At 35.7% G+C, this 17,825-nt stretch overlaps 2 long non-coding RNA genes across 2 annotated transcripts; both read right to left on the bottom strand.

The window, feature by feature from the left end:
* Positions 1-2,978: 2,978 nt before the first annotated feature.
* LOC148855406 (uncharacterized) lies at positions 2,979-4,795 on the bottom strand. The gene is made up of 3 exons (XR_016112511.1): positions 4,360-4,795; positions 3,959-4,130; positions 2,979-3,861 (listed from the first exon to the last, which is right to left on the bottom strand). It is a non-coding gene; the product is annotated as an uncharacterized LOC148855406 (long non-coding RNA).
* A 7,022-nt stretch (positions 4,796-11,817) lies between these two features.
* Positions 11,818-12,853, bottom strand: LOC148855405 (uncharacterized). Its single transcript, XR_016113304.1, has 2 exons — positions 12,665-12,853; positions 11,818-12,564 (listed from the first exon to the last, which is right to left on the bottom strand). It is a non-coding gene; the product is annotated as an uncharacterized LOC148855405 (long non-coding RNA).
* Positions 12,854-17,825: the final 4,972 nt, after the last annotated feature.

Here is a 17,825-nt window from a genome sequence, read left to right as displayed (position 1 = left end):
GGGAGATGTTCTCCAATCTCAATATCTGGCCACAGTGGTTTGTTGGGATTGTGTTGGGACCTATAATTTGGTTAAACATCCTTACCCATTTTGAGTTTGGATCCGTCCCCACACAGGTCCTAAAAAGTTACACCTTTTCTGTGATGAAAAGGTTCTTTCTTTTTGGTTCCTGAGTCCATCTTTCTACTTTTCATTAGAAGTTTTTAATACACAGTTGAGATGTGGTGGGGGCGCGCATGCAAATTAATACTTTAGAAGGGCTCTGTTTTCAAGAAAAGAAAATAAACATAGTCTCGCAGCAATACCTTAAAGCTTAAATTTCCTAATACTTAATTTGAAGTAGACGTGACAAAAATCCCAAAAATCCCATGCAAGAGCTTTGGAGGAAGACATGTAGGCTGTACCACTGTACTTTTCTTTGTTGAACACTTGAACCGTATGGTAGTTGTTACATCCATGAATCAAACAAGAGATTGAAAAGTGATTAATTCCCACCGAATATGCACATGAGACCGTCAGTTCCTTGAACTAATTGAACTAATGTTATATGGTTATATACAGGAGAGAGAGAGAGAGAGAGAGAGAGAGAGAGAGAGAGAGAGAGAGAGAGAGATGGGACTCGAAGTTGTAATTATGGAGACCCAGAAAACAAAGAGAGATCAATGGGCGGGTTAAAGAGATCCATTAAAGGCGGTCTAAAACCAAAGAGAAGAGAGGATCAGAGGAACAATAGAATACAGGGACATGTCCATGCATTTTAAAACCATCCATATGGACCCATTAAAAACAACCTAAATCCTAATAATTACAGAAAATTACAAGAGGGCGAGAGCGAAATGGATGATTACAAGAAAGCAAAGGCCTCGATCGAAATGGGTTCCGATTGAAACTAAAAGAACTCTCGGTAATCGAGACGGGTGTGTTTCTCCACAGAGAAACAGAGAACTGATAATGCTTTTCTGAGGATACCCTTGAGAACTTCTCCTCTTCAGGGAATCAAACAAGGTGCTTCCCTTCAGGAAGCCACAGCAGCAGCCGGTAGATATGGTGGCAGTGGTAGTGTTGGTTCTGATCCTCCATTGTTTCAACTTCGAAGTACTGGTTCTAGACAAGTTTTCTCCTTTCTTCCAAAACCCACAAAACCCAATCTCTGATTTATCTGAATTCTGAAACTAGTTCTTCATTGAACAGAAACACGCTTTCTTCCAAACGCTCTACTCCATCAGCTCCCAATTTTCTTTTTGCGTGTCCCTTTTAGATTCGTATTATATCCTCTTGGTCTTGATCAATAACCCACCAACTTCAGAAATATTTTGGTATAATTCAAAGCAGAACAATAACACTAAATGTTTTTCAATATGATCCTAATTTAATGATAGGTAGATCACATGAGGAAGGACTTTTCACCATAGAATTGGAATCTAGACACCCATACCCCACCCCTGCATTGGCATGATTGCCATATGGTACCAATCCACCGGCAAGAAAATATACTTCATTTGAGTGAAAGATAGTTTGGGTAAACTTTCTGATGTTCTCCATCTCATTGGCAAGAGAGATGAGATCAAATGACAGAACATTGGATATGGAAGGTGGGCACTATTCCACAGAGAGATGGAGAGTCGATGACTGAGACTCGTGGTGGTGCTCTTTAATTTGTTTCAGAGTGAGGGGAACGTTAATTGGTTACCTATAGTCAAGGTGAGAAGGTGAGAACCACACGAAGCTTCCGTCTTTGTTTTATTATGGAAACTACCGAGAAGATCGAGAGATCACCGAAAGGATGATTCTCTTTTCTACTCTACTTTTCTTTAAAAAGAAGAGCATTCAACAAAGGTTGGCTCACATCATCCAAGAGCTCCAAGGGAGAATGCGATCGAATTCCATGATTTCTCAGACGAGCTGGGAATGCTAAACAGATCTTCAGCCAGATTAGTAACTTGAGTTCCTTCTCTCCCTGTAAGAATGAGAGAACAGCCATATATTTTAGAGGAGTTGGCAGCAACAATGAGCATTATCAGGCGACTTTTCATCTTTCTGGTTAATTATTTATGCAGTTTTGTTTTGTTTTTTTTTTTTCCCTTTATTTCTCTTGTTTTGCTTCTTGTGAGCTTTGCACACAGCAGTCCTCTAGCTAGTCTCATCCCTCAACCTCAGGGCCATAGCTTTTCCTCCAAAAGAGTCAAAATTAATTAAACAAAATTAAAATAGAAATATTTCTTATAAGTTATCTTATTGCACATAGACATTTTAGAGGCTATCAGCAGAGAGAGGAGGGCTCCTGTAGACTCAACTAGTCCATGCGCATGTCTATCATCTCCCATGCATGCATGTATGGAGGATCAAGTGTCACCATGTTTAACAAGGCATAATACAAATTACTAATGCTAGTTTTTAGAACTATAGGCATTTATTTATTTTATTTAGAATTAATGAAGCCTTTATATCCCCCAATAAGAAAATTTAGTAGAGAAAATAGAAATATACAGAACCAGACTCTAACTTAGAAAACCATTATTGATTTATCCATCAAAAGAAAAAGAAAAACATATATATAAATTAAGAAGAAGATGATCCAGGCACATAACATTCTTGATAATGTAACCTAGCAGATATGAAACAGAAGTCGACCTATGTTTGTTGCTGCTTCAACTTTGGCTGGTTGTATGGTATGTGGTACAATAAACTCCTAAAAACCGAAAAAAGCTGATAACCGATCAAACCAGCACCATAGCAATTGCCATAAGATAAAAATTATTCAACCTTCTTTTCTTTTTCCCAACATGGGGGTGAATGTAAGTTTATGCATGTGATTGATTCCATTTATGTTTATTTAATAAATATTTATATTTTATTTATTAATAAAATCGAGAGATACAATAATTATAGTCGTTTATGGCGTCACTAAGTGCCACTCAACCTAACAATGAATAAATGCCTGGCAGTTTAACTTACAAAAATAACTTACACTGACATGCATATAAATCAAAGTTTATTTTTTATATTTTCAATATATGCCAAAAAGCAAGACAGAAAATGCTTAAATGATACTTATATACACCACTCATAAACGTTTACTCAATAAATGTGAACGAAACCAAACACCTTCGTCCTGGCCGATTGCACTTTAGTGTGAATGATGCGTGATGAGCTAACATCATGAACGGATTTCTCTTCTGTTTGATCTGTAGCCTCTGGTCCGGTCTTTGACATTTGGGCAAATCCCGAAAAGCTTTCAATTCGTTGATTCAAAATGGAGATGAGGCCGGTTATCGGTACCAACGCATGCGCGGTACGAAGCTTCTACATTCCTATTCAAGTGACCCATTTCCATTCCTATTCGGATAACAAAAAGTAAAGAATTGATGACAAAAAAATATCGAAATCTTAATATTAATAAAATAATAAAATATTATGAAAGTAATAATAAGATAATTATAATGATAAAATAAAATTATATTAATTAATCATTAAAATAAAAATAAAGTATTTATCAAATAATAGTACTATAATAAATTAATAATAAAAAGTAAGAATATTATTTAATTAATAATAAATAAGTACAAATAAAATAGTAATATATTATAATTAAATTAATAATCAAATAATAAATTATTAATAACATATAATAATAAAAATATTACTAAGTAATAATAATATATTAATAAATATTCATAAATTAATGATAAATACTGACACATTAATTATTCAATAATAATCATTGCATTTTAAAATAATATAAATTAATAAACTGATAAGAAAATGATAACAAAATATTGGATAAATTACAAAGACCCCCCTATAGGGTCTGTGACAAAGACCAAAGACCCCCCCTTAACTTTGTTTTGCGATAAAGACCCCCTGCACAATGACCGTAAGGCAGAATCCTCTTTCCGTTAGCTTTCATGATACACAAACAGTAGTGGAGATAAGGGGAGAGAGGAAAATCGAGGATTACCATCACTGCTGTTCTCTATCTCTGCAATATTTTTCCCTCACTTTGGTCACCGCGTCTCTGTATTTTTCCTCAGCATCAGATCCGGTTTTTTCCTTGACATGTTTGCAGGAGTGAATCACTTCGTCCCGCGTAGAATTGTAGTCTCCAGCAAAACTTAACCTTCCCTGAATTGCTGGCTTGATCATGTCATTCCGTTTCAATCAACAACATGAATTTGGGAGTTTTAAACAATTCACTCTAAAATTAATCCTTAATTTGTTATTAACTTGAAAAAAAAAAGAAAAGAAAAGCAATATCGTTTCGTCATTGTTGTTGAGACAGAGCAGCTGTGCGTTGCCTAAAAATTATATATACAAAGAAAATAGCCCAATAATACAATTGATCCAACGGAACTACATTACCTCAGGATCCGGAGAAGCAAAGTGGACTGGAGTAACGACGTGGAAGACCAGGCCGCATCCGGAGACAGTGGCATCGAAGCTCCCTTCATTAGTTAGATCTGCTCAAAAGAGTTTTGATTCTCCCAAACTTTGGAGCTCCAGGAGGTGCGAGACCTTCTTTAGGTCAAATAGAAAATCGGAAAGCTCCCTGCCTTTCCCTTTCCATAAGCCATTATCGAAGCGGTGTTTCATGCCCTGTTCGCACTTGTCACACGCTCTGGTTCTAATACCTTACTCCAAGAAGTGTAGGGGAAAAACTTGAAAGAATAAATCTCAACGAAGAACAATATTAGTGTTACTTTGTTAGTTGGCTTGTTGAGAGAATCGTAGTTCATCACATGTCGCACCTTCTCCAATTCAGAGGAAGAGAAAATATGTGTCTCATAAAAAACGATGGAAGTCGTTTTCATGGAGGCAGCGATGAAGTTTTAGGAGAGAGAAGATGAGAAGGAGAAGAAACACGATAATGGATTTTCCTGCTAGACGCGGAAATGTCGTAAGCTTTGATTCGGTGCTTTAAAAGGGATTCCGCTAGGAACTCGGTTGCAGCGTTCTTAAGATTCAGGCAACAGCTTGGAAGTGAAAGAAGAAGAGAAAAACAGTAAGATATCTTCTTCATATCTTCGTTTTCATCTGTTTTTGGTTCTCTTGGATTGACCTTACAGATATACAGAGGAGACACACATACTCTCTCTCCTGAAACTTCATCGCTGCCTCCATGAAAACGACTTCCATCGTATTTGACGAGACACACACATACTCCCTCTCGTCTCTCTCTCATTTTGCCCATTCTTCCATCAGTCCAGCGGACAATAGAACAGGACTTTGTAAAATCGGCTGCATTTGGGTTTTGGAGCATTCCCTGTAGAGGAAGAAGAGAGATCGGAGGAGAGAGAGGGAGAGAGAAATGTGGATCTGCTGTTCGTGTACGGTGAGTTGGGGGAAGATTAACAGTGTTTTTCTCCCAATTGCAGTGTGGGGATTGCAATGAAAAGGGGTTTTTGTCTCACGGTCATAGTACAGCGGCTCATATTATAGGGATCTTTATAATTTATCCTAAAATATTAATAAAATATAGTAGTAAAAATGTTATTAAAATAATAATAATAAATAATATATTAATGAAATATTCATATTAATGATCAATTTTAAGATATTAATTATTAAAGAATAATAATAAAATACTAATAAAATAATAATTATATATTCATAAAATATTAATAAAGTAATAATAAAATAATAAATAAATTAATACAAAATAAAAAAATTTTAATTGATTCCAATTCTAACTTCCAATGAACCAAATTGCAACAATCCGAATCCGACACCAATTCCTGATTGAACCAAATAGGCAATCATTTTGATTCCAATTCTAGTCTTATCTATGAACTAAACAAACCCTAAATCTTGAAAGGAAAGCTACGACTGTTATCGTCTTATCTCTTCCTCTGACTCAAAGCAAATAATATCATTCGATGAAGAACTCTCAGCTGTCACCCCACCCATAATCTTCAATAGTTATTGGCTAGTTTTCCAAATGACCTGATCATTTGCTAACGTGCAATTTATGACAGAAAACAAAAAAGAAAAGTAAATGCTCTTTGGCTTTATTTGTAAATTCTCTACAAAAATAATGATATATACCTACTGATATTTTTATCGATGGAGGTCTTATCGGTATAAATCTATTGTTAATTTCTTTTGCTACAAACAAGGTTCAAAGTATCGATACAATACGTTCGATATGGGGCGTATCGTATCGTATCTTTTGAAAATGATATGGTCTAAAACGCCTGTTTCCAAGTGTTTCAACCCCAATTTTTTAATAATAAAAAAGATCTTATAAGCTTCCCAAAAACTAAACTTTGAAAAAAACTAAAAAAAAAAAAGTATGCATCAGCCGTTTCTAAGTACTGATACGATACAATTGATACTTGTATTGTATCGATACTTTGAACCTTGGCTACAAGTATTAGTGGTTATATACCGACGGATTATCGATCCATCGCTATATCCATTTTATACAAACCCTTACTTAGATGTTATATCAATGGTTTCTTTCTGTAGATCTATTCTAAAATTAATTATCCATTTTGCCTAATTCAGATTAGCTAAACTTGATGCCTGTTCAGCAAACCGTGAAACCATCGACAGTTGTGGATCTAACCTTTGATCAATGGGGGCAGGGTATCCAATGGGTAGGATGGATGGCCAATAGGGATGAGGAAAATTGTCATCTCTAGGTTTGAGGAGACAAAGTAGATAGATGAGATTGAGTTGTGGATGGATGTGAAATGAAAAAGAAAAAAATAAAATAAAATGAGAGAAAAAATGTGAAAGTTAAAACCATGAATTCCATACCTCATAACTTGGTCAATATGGAATATAGAGAGATATAGATGTCATTCTTGCATATATTTTTATCTTTATTTCTTACCTATTCAGCTCTAAAAAAATGGCCCCAGATATTTAAGAAGCCAAATTTTATTTTAACCCCCTATTATTTTATTTGAGTGGGGGAAATTATAAAAAAATTAAATTTCTTCATAATTCTCATAATTATATAAAACATTTTTTTAAATTTCAATGGGGGCAATTGCCCACACTGACTTCTACATAGATTTTCCCCATTGATAATGTTCCACACCAATAAAAAATTTATAGGCCCCATTGTGAAAAATGTGAGTCCCATGTATCTTATCATCCCATTGAATAGCCATGGCATTCAGCTAATCCTTCAAACTCTCTCTCTCTCTCTCTAACCTTAAGGCTGTCTCTTTCCATCCATGTCTCGGACTCTCTTCCTCTCCCTTGTCTCTCTAGTTTTCTCTATCCACCTCTCTCCTAGAAAGACCCTGCTCGCTTCCCCCTTCTCCTAACACCACTATTATTTATCTATGTAATAGAGGCTTTGCTCTCTATCTCTTTGTTCTGTCCCACCATTCCTTTGTTCCAAAAACCAATCCTCCATCTACCTCTCCCTTCTCCCTTCTCCCTAGAAATACCACACCCTAAAGCACAAGAACCTAAAAGCATAGGAGACAATCATCATCAATCGCAACATTCCTGTCAAACCCAAAAACCAAACCAACAATATAATTTCAATTTTGCTTATTTTAGTTTGGTGGCTTTTAGTTATTTTGGTTTTGGCTTTGTTTTTCAAGTTAGAAAATTCAGTTAACAAAAAGAACCAAATTAATTGAACTTTGTTATCTATATAATATATAAATTAACATATAATATATATAATATGTATAATATATATATATATATATATATGGATGAAATTTGGTTTTAACCAAAATAACTGAAAACCGAACCAGAAATTTTGGTTTCTATTATTTTGGTTTTGGTTTTGATTTTTAATTTAAAATTCTGATTTATTGAATACAGTTTATAACCAAATAAACCGTTTGTTCACCCCTACCACTATCATGCACAAAATAATTAAGTACAAATAAATAACTAGATAAAAATAAGCTTTAAATGAGGAAATTAGGGAACGAGAAACAAACTGGGGTCTCAGCCAACGATAAGTGTTTTCTTCCATTTTGATGTTGGGGAATTTGTTTTTTTATTCTATAGTTAGATTTTGGGCAACGGTAAATGTACAATAACCAAATGAACCAAAGTATTAGATGGGATTTTAAGATGAGCTCATTCAAATAGCATCTCTAGATCACATATTTTCTTGGATTTAAAGGTTTTGATCTAGCTTAGTTGATTTTTCCCTTTCCTGGTCTTTTTTTTTTATTAATTTCTATCATCCTATGTATATTACGTGTACCTCCATAGCTCAATCAAACTCTAAAATTAGAAGAATGTAACGACTCCAGATTTTCTGCCCATGTCTATTCACAATACATTATCCCGTGAATTGGGAACATCTTCCTCTGCATAATACTATACAGGAGGATGAAATATTCTTCATGTGTGACTGCGATGTTACGTGGGTAAATGTGGGCAGGAGATAATGTAATCCTATCTAATGCAATTGGAAATTGGGCATGAGTCGAATTGCCACATGAAAGACGGGCAAGGTGACACACTGACACTTGGTCTAGCCGAAAACCACCACTTATCAAAAGTTCAGATGGGCCAAGGAACGGTGACAGGGCACGCTCCCATACACCCTAAGTCTAACATTGGTGCATGCCGGAACACATGACAAATGCCAAAAAAAAAAAACTTGCCATGACATTGAGGTAAAAACCAACATTTCCAAGCTTTTACATAATGGCAGCCCACAAACCGTTTGGTTGGAGGCATATTTTCTCCAATGAAGACATGAAAAAGGCAAGAAGTTTCATTTCTATATTCCTAAAATAAGTTTTAATCTTGCTTTTCGTGTTTTTTTTTTGACAGTCTTTTGAAGAATAAGTCTTTCTCCAATCAAATGGGAAAAGGCAAAACCATGGAGTGCCTAAATAACCAACAAACTGCGCAGAAAAATGCACCAAAATGGAGCTTTCATTTAACAACAAAATTTTCTATTACTCGTCCACCTCATCTCGAACAATATCACCATCCTAGTTGAAACTTTAGTTTGGTATTTCACATTTTATCATGTTTTTCATTACAATAACGAAACTCCATCAATTTTGCAGGCATTCTACTTTTGAATGGATGAGTTTTACAATTTATTTTAACATTTTTATGCTATGATAATAGTTCTTATATAAAAACCACATTCAACATAATATACACTCAAGGGTCCCTTGAGGTAAATTCAGTTTTAGCATTATTATATTACTACCATATTTAAACTAGTGCAGATTTCTGAATTCCACTACAGAGCTATAAACATTCAAAATATCAATAGCCCCACTCTATGTACATCAATGCCTGCCTGTGAATTGGCATCAATTCTGAGTTGGCACCCAGTCCAACTATACTTTGGGTCTAAAAAATTCTGACCCTGGGCTGAACCGTCATTCTCTCTTAAATTTTCATTATGTAATCAATACCGTTAAATTTATATTTATTAATATTTTAAATAATTATTAAAATTTTAAAAAATATTTATTTCAAAAAATAGTTTTTTAATAATTATTAGAATATAGATAGTTTTCTTTTGTTATGATAAGTAGAGGGTTGATGATTAAATGAGATTTTATATAAAAAAATGATTAAATGAGATTGATAAAATGTAGACAGAAGTGGTTTGTATTTTTTGCATTTTTTAGGAATGGATTGAAAATGTTGGTAGTGGGTTGTGGACTTTAGCATCAACTTCTTAGAAAATGCCATGTGTCTAGCTTTTCAAAAAAAAAAAAATGAGAATGTCATGTGTTTGAATGGTGGGGAATTATAGCTTGGTAATGGGTTGTAGGCTTTAGTAGGAATTTCTCAAAAATTGTCACGTGTTTAACTTTCTAAAAAATGAGAAGGCCACTTCTCTGAATGGTGGTAGTGGGATGTGGGCTTTAACAACAACTTTTCAGAAAAATGCCATGTGTCTAAATTTGAAAAAACCACGTATCTGAATGATAGGGGGATGTAGCCTGAAAGTAGGGGTGTCAATTGGATTAGATTTGGTCCAATCCGATCTAGTCCGATGTGAGTCCATTATAAATGGATCAGGCCCAATCCAATCCAATAAATGTTTTGGACCAATTTGGACCAATCCAATTCAATGTTTGGATCATCCAATCTGTTCAAATTCATTTTGATTTAGATTGGTTTCAACCCAAACCCGGTCCACTGACATATATATTCTTATCTTATATCAATAGACCAGATATTGGCTTAATCCAACCCAATCCAATATATATTTGTTACGGACGGACCAAGTCCAATCCAATCTAATAAATATTTTGGACCGGATTGATTCAATCCATTATACTTTGTTGGTCCGTCCAATCCAAAACTGATCCATTAACACCTTTACCTCAAAAATATATATCTATATGGGGAATCTTACATCTAATTATTTCAACTCTTACTCCTTAATTTCCCTTGTCACTTTCATTATTTTAATTCTTCACTCTCATCTTCAAATATTTCCAAATGATTGTTGGTCACATAATAACCACGTTTGCACCCATTTGACGATGAACTGAAATCATCGCTCCCACTTAAAACAAGTGACAAGTTATAGGGAGGCCACTTGACTTGGATGTTCTTACAAACGTTTTGGGCAAACTAGCAATGCACATGCTCTCCCATCTAAGTGTGCGAATTTCTTAGAATTTAAATGGTCCTGAATCGTGGGCTTGGGCCTGGGCCTGGGCCTGGTGATGTATAAATTCTTCATATCAGCTCCCCGATTTGCACCCCTACTCCCATTTATACCTAGTGTCGATTGAAGTTTGGGCTTGACTGCTCTCAAGGTTGAATTATATCTGAATCTTGCCAAAGTTCATATTTAGTTCTAAAACAATGCCTAAACCCAGCAGTAGCCCGCTGAACTTTGGGCTGAGTGTGGTCTGAGTCTGACCTACCCTAGTTGTATCCTTTCTATCAGCAACAAAACGGGGCACTAAGGTCTAGATTAGCTTAGTAGGTAGTAGGTAAACGTGAATTTGATTTTAACTTCCAAAATGCATATGGGTCAAGGTATCCTAAGTTTCCTGTTATATTCTTCTCTTAAGATCAATAAATGATTTTAATGGTTTTCATCTTAACAAATTAAGAAGTTTAATTCATTTTCTAAGAGGTAAAACCTTGACCAGCCTGGTTTCTGGGGCCAAGACCAACCTGAATGAAATAAGGATTATGCTCCAGTTGCAGCGTCCGTATGGACCGTATCTGCCATCAATAAAGACGCTTTCTACCTCTACCCACATTTCACTAAACTCACTACAGCCACACATCGGGAACATCTCCCTGAATTATTAATAGCTTCGATTCCGTAGTACGTAGTTTAAAGGAGACGTAACAAAATCCCATGTAAGAGTTGTCAAAGAAGATATTTAGTTTCTACTGTATTTGTTTCCTGGGGAAGCAAAACAGGACTCCAACGTCCCTGAATAAAATGCGTTAAATTATATGCTTCTATTTTCAGGGTTGTACTTTTGATCGATTTCGTGGCAAAACTGCAATATCCCAAAAGTAGTTGAAAGAAATCTTCGGCGATTAACTAATTTTTCGAAAATATATGTTGCACCACACTGTAGACTTCTGAATTTCACTGCAATTTTATACAATTAAAAATGACTCCTTGGATGTTTTTCTGATGAATACTGAATCTTTTGGGAGTTTGTGGCCTTTTGAACCGTTTGTTTTATACAATTAAAAATGACTCCTTAGATTTTTTTCTGATGAATACTGAATCTTTTGGGAGTTTGTGGCCTTTTGAACCGTTTGGATAGTTGATCATGCACCCATGAATCAATCAACAATTGAAAGGTTAATATGGACTTAGAAGTGAACTCCCACTGAATATGTTATTGGAGAATCCACCTGCAACTCTGCAAATTCCTATGAAATAAGACGTATATCAAAACCATGCAAATACAGGAGGGAAAATACAGAACTATCCAGTATCCACTCGAGCTACATAGAGAGAGAGAGAGAGAGAGAGAGAGAGAGAGAGAGAGAGAGAGAGTTGGGACTTGAGATTTATAGAGATCCAGACCAGAACACGAACTCCAAATTAAAACAAGAAAGAACAAAGGGATATGGGATACAGAGAGATCCATTAAAAGCAGTCTGAATTCTGAAACCGAAGAGAAAGAGAGGAATTACAGAGATGTGTCCATTGCATTTTAATTAAAACCACGAAGACCCATTAAAAACAATCTAAAACCTACTCATTACTGAAAATTAGGAAAAAGGTTCCCAGATGGGTAGGGATGTGGGAAAAGTCTGGAGAGGCAATATGGAAGATCAAATACAAGCGAAAAAGTTCCCAGATGGGTTCCGATTGAAACTCGATAGATTTTTTTTTTTTTTATCAAAGGAGAGGAGAAGGAGAAACTCTCGGCAATCGAGATGGGTATTTCTCCATAGAGAAACAGAGAACTGATAACGCTTTTCTGAGGATACCCTTGAGAATTTCTCCTCTTTTGGGAACCAAACGAGGTGCTTCTGACTCTGCGCCACCCCTCAGGATGCCACAGCAGCAACCGGTAGAGACGGTAGCAGCTGTACTGTTGGTTCTGATCTTCTGTTGGGTCAAGTTCGTAGCACTGGTTCCGTTTGGTGCCATGATTTGCCAACTGCCTGGTAACAAAAAACAAACATGTATCAGTGAACGTTTGAACCTTCGGAAAATGAGGAGGGACGAAAGTCGAAACTGAAGAAATAGGAAACCGAAAACTACTAAGATTCCTCTTCTCTCCAAAAGAAACCACAAAACCCAATTTCTGATCTCTGCTGTGAATTCTGAAACTAGATCTTCATCCAACAGAGACGCGCTTTCATTCAACCCCTCCCATACATGCTCTTGATCATCGATAACCCGCCAACTTCTGAAATATCCTGATATAAATTCAAAATAAATAATAATACTAATAATTTTTGTTAATATAGTCCTTATTTAATGATAGGTAGATCATATGAGGGAGTAGTATTTATTTCCACCATTGTATTGGAATCTAGACATCCATACCCCACCCTTTATTGGCATGATTGTCACGAATACCTATCAAATGGCAAAAAGGAACCCTTCGATTGAGTGAACACCCTACAGCTCACTTTGTCTCTAGTCTTGGGCAAAATTTCTGATGTTGCTCCATGAAATTGACAAGAAGATGAGATCAAATCACAAAACATTGGATTAAAGGGTGGGCACCACTCCACAGAAATGGTGGGGAGGGATGGGATGGGATGGAATGGAACTTTTGGAACAGCAACTAAGTTACATATATGCTAGTCAAGGTGAGAAGTTGAGAACCACGAAGTTTCCATTTTTGTTTTATCAAGGAAGCTGCCAGGAAGAAAGATCACCGAAAGGGGGAATATGAATTCAGGAAGGAATGCTGCCCAAATCCATGATTTCTCAGACGAGGGAATCTTAACCGGCCAAATCCTCAGCCAAATCAGTAACCAGAATGACTTTCTTTCCCTGTAAGAATGACAGAACCACCATATCTTTCTAGAGGAGTTGGTAGCAACAATGGATCTAAGCATTGCCAGGTGACTATTCATCTATCATATTAATTATGTACCCTTCTTTCCCTTAGTTCTATTATTTTGCTTCTTTCTTGCCAGCTTTGCAGCAGTCCTGGTACAACTCTTTTTTCAGGTCCTCTGGTCTCAACAGATCTCAACTCTCTACCTCAAGGTCCAAGCTTTTCCCCTAAAAGCATAAAAAAACTAAAATAGAAATACTAAGTTTACTTCATTGCACACATTGCAGAAGCTATCATAGAGGAGGGCTCTTGTAGTCTACGGAGGATCACCACTTTACAAGAATTAGCAAAAACAAATTCTTAGTTTCTAGAACTATAAGCATTTTATTCATTCATTTATTTATTTATAATGGAGCTATAAAATGTTTGAAGGATATCCGGAATGACAAAAGAAGTGAACTATAGAAATCTATATATCCCCCAATAGAGAATATATAAAGAAGTGAATTATAGATATTTTTATCTCTTATCTAAGCAACATACAATGGACATAAAAAAAGACATATATATCCCTTACTCTCACTCTAAAAACTGCCCACTCATATGCCCCAATCAACCCCTACAATTGATATCTATATCTATATTATATTAAAATTACAATTGACATCTATATCTATACTTGTAATTAAAACTTTTTTCACTAAAATATCCCAATTTTTTCTTTAACACAAAATTATAATTTGAATTGCTATTTTGCATCCCATTCAAATCTCTTTGCTTGGTAGCACTAAATAAACTTTTGAACGCTGAAAATATTGTTTTTTCAGGTCGTTCGGATGCATCATTGAACTGTTCCTTTGGATGCCGAAAACTCTCATAACCGTTCAGTGATTAAGATACCTCCGAGCGCATTCGGAGGTAGTGGACGAAACTTCACTTCCAACTGTGCCCATGTGTAAAAATCAAAATCTCAAAGTCGCCTAGAGTAGACGGTGGTGACTGGTCTCCCCACTATTCTCGAGTTTTGCGTTTTTCTGTTTGTCCCATGTTTTCCAATGACCAGTGACCATCATTTTTTGATTGATGAGGGTTGATTTAGCCTGCTATTTTTAAAGCACCACGTGGCATGTCTTACTATTAGATTACACTTCAGTGCCACACGGGGCAGGTGGATGGAGTTGAGACGACTTAAGCCGATTTACTCAACTCAAGATTGAGTTCGGATCTCCTGCCGATGATAATTCTATCCACATTTATCACAATCACATATTGAAAGCATCTCATCCCCTGTATAGTATTACGGGGGATAGGCGTGGGCAGAAGATCCGGAGTCCCTAATCCCAAGATTAGCACCCCGGGTACTTAGATTATTCCTTTCTTACAGTTCGGTGGACCGATCTCTTCAGTCCATCCGTCGTGCTGTTATCCAATAGGGAGATCAGCAAATTCCTGCTACAACACTGGTCTCCCCACTTTTCTCTTATCCCCTGTGACCACTGTCTTCTGTATTTTTCGGTTTATTCTTTACTTTCCGGTGACTGGTGACCACCGTCTCATTTTCTAATTTCCTTATTATAGATCTTTTCTCCCCTGTATCAAGTGACCACTGTGTTCTGTGTTTTTCGGTGACCAGTGACCACCTTCTCATTTTCCGGTCTCTCCACTATTCTCTTCTCCCCTGTAGCTAGTGACCACTTTGTTATACATTTTTTGGTTTCCCTCTAGTTTTTTCTTGCGCACGGCGTTCTATTCTGCATTTTCAGAATGAAGAAGAAACTTCTTTTTGAGTTTTTTGAAAGAAGGAAGAGGGAAAAAAAAGAATAAATAGGAGAGAGATGGGGGATGACTAAAGAGGAGAAGGATAATAGAAAATGAGAAAGAGGGGAGAGGTGGGGGAGAAGAGCGGCTGCCACTACTCTCATGCCACCGCCCTAAATAAGAGATGAGATGGGTGTGCTCAAGTAAAACAATTTGGTAAAAACTTTCCTTATATGTACCCCATGTAAAAATGAATCAAAATTTATTTCTCCATGTACCCTATTTTTATCTTCTTCTTGCCACCAAGCACTTTTTTTTTTTACTTCATTTTATTTTTTTAATATTTATATTTTAAACTTATACTTTACCTTTTTTCTCTCCAGAATTCCAATTTTTTCTATAAATAAATTAATATGTTTTTATAATATTTAATAAAATATTATAACATTTGTTCAATTAATATTATTTTTATAATACTAATATTATTATTAATTTTTAATCTTATTTATTATATTTTAATTTATTAATGTTGTTGTTTCTTAATATTTATTTTTTATTATTTTATGATATCATAATTTTTAATCATTTTCTTTATTGTTATTTAAATGACAATCTGAGGGATAAGTTTGTAAAATGCACATTTTTCAAATGACAAATTATTCAGATAGTCAACAACTCCACTATATTTGGATGCCTACAAAAGCAAAAAAGCAAATTTTCTGCTTAATGTTTTTAGAGCTTTTTCAAAGGTTTTTCTGCTTTTCAGACTTCACACTTCAGATTTACTGAACACCACTCCCATTCTTTCTTATTAAATCCTATATCTAAGGTATTTTTCTCACCAATAAATTCTACTAATTAGATTTATATCTAATATTTTAACAATATAAAACCCATGTTTCTAGATAAGACTATTTTAGAAATTCAACCAAAAGTTTAAATGGGTCAACACATGATGTCATGGTAAAATAATAAAATTTTTAAAATAGAAATAAGTACAAAAATATAAAATAAGTAAGATATTCCTAGGCCACAACTCATTCTTTTCCCTTTTGGCTGTAAAGTTACATTTGTTTATAGTGCAACTTGCACTAATACAAATACGAAAGAGTGCAAATTTCGGTTCTTTCTTGTTATAGGATTTACTTCTCTTAAGCCTCGGCTTCATTTTCAAAGCACGGGAACAAAATAAAGTAACATCCACTAAAAAAATGAGCTGGAATTTTCTTTCAATTCATCTACACTCATATTTTTACACGGTACATTGCAAACAAATCAAGCCTTAACTTGTATTTGTTTGCAATACAAATTTGAATGAAAATAAATTTTGGTCTTCATTCCATTTGCACCCATCTGTTTATGATTATTATTTGCACCCTTACCTGATGCAAAATTTGCACATTTGACTCATTTGCATTTATTAACAAAGCAAATTTTACATCTAAAAAACGATGCAAGATTTACACCACATCATCCCACCTTAATTCTCTCATATGAAGTGGTAAGTGGAGAACAAATGAGTTTACTTCCAACCTTGCTTTCCCAAGTAAATAAACCTTCTCGCCGTCTGATTTTTCTTTCATTTATTTAAATTGGGGACCCCATCATCTTACTTCCTACTTTACATCTTACAAACAAATAAAATAAAGTCATGAACCTGAAACAAAAGCAAGGCAGACACATAACCGAGGCCTCGGCCTAGGCTTAAGTTTCAAGCCCTCAACCCAAGCTGACCCAGGCCCAGGCCCAATATATAGCCCTTTTTTACTAGTGTATATAGGGATGACAATTTCTCTCATAAAATCAGGGCTTGCCCCACCCCGCCTCGAACGGGGCAGGGATAGGGAAAATAATTTTTTTCTGAATTGGATACGGGGTGGGGACAGGTTTTATATATAATTCCCTGAACCCGCCTTGAATCCGAAGATAAATTAGTAAAATATCTCTAGGTTTAATATTGATATTTAAAATATCTCTAAGTTTTTCTTAAATTTTTAAAATCCTAGGATCCCATAATTTTATTTTTGAATTATCCCTAAAGTATTATAATTCAATTCTAAAATACCCCAAAACTCCTATATCCTATGTATAAATTATCCAAAAAATAGATAATTTTTAAGTAATTGCCTTGGAGCGGAGAAAATTCGGGGATTCTCCATCCCCAATGGGGAATGGATGCCCCGCCCCACCACTGGGATGGGATGGGTACGGGGCAAGGTATCGTGACTTCGGAGCAGGGACAAGGAGGGGGCGCCCATTAAATAAAATAAAAATTATTGGGTAAATTACAAAGACCCCATGTACTATGGGGTCTGTGACAAAGACCCCCTGTACTTTGTTTTGTAAAAAAAGACCCCCCTGTACTATGACTAAACCTATTCATGGGTAGGGTCGGGCTTTTGCTCTTTATTAACATAAAATTTTCAGGCCTGAGCCCAGCCCGACCAATGGGCCTAAAACTTGGGCCCGAGCCCGGCCCTCATAAAAAGCCCAAAGCCCAACCTGGGAGTCTGAGCGCTGGTGCCCTCTGAGGATTGAGAGAATGGTGCCTGCTGAGTTCGCCGATTCCTGGGAGTCTGAGAGTGAGAATAGAAACTGAGAAAGTGAGAAGATAGAAGATGACAACAATGCCAGCCAGAGAGAGAGAGAGAA

The sequence above is a fragment of the Nelumbo lutea genome, chromosome 4 (genome assembly GCF_056320005.1).
Source record: "Nelumbo lutea isolate HS-2025 chromosome 4, American lotus-T2T, whole genome shotgun sequence".
In the NCBI taxonomy this organism is placed as follows: domain Eukaryota; kingdom Viridiplantae; phylum Streptophyta; class Magnoliopsida; order Proteales; family Nelumbonaceae; genus Nelumbo; species Nelumbo lutea.
Note: the sequence above shows the minus strand (reverse complement) of the source record. Positions and strands in the feature narration are given on the sequence as shown.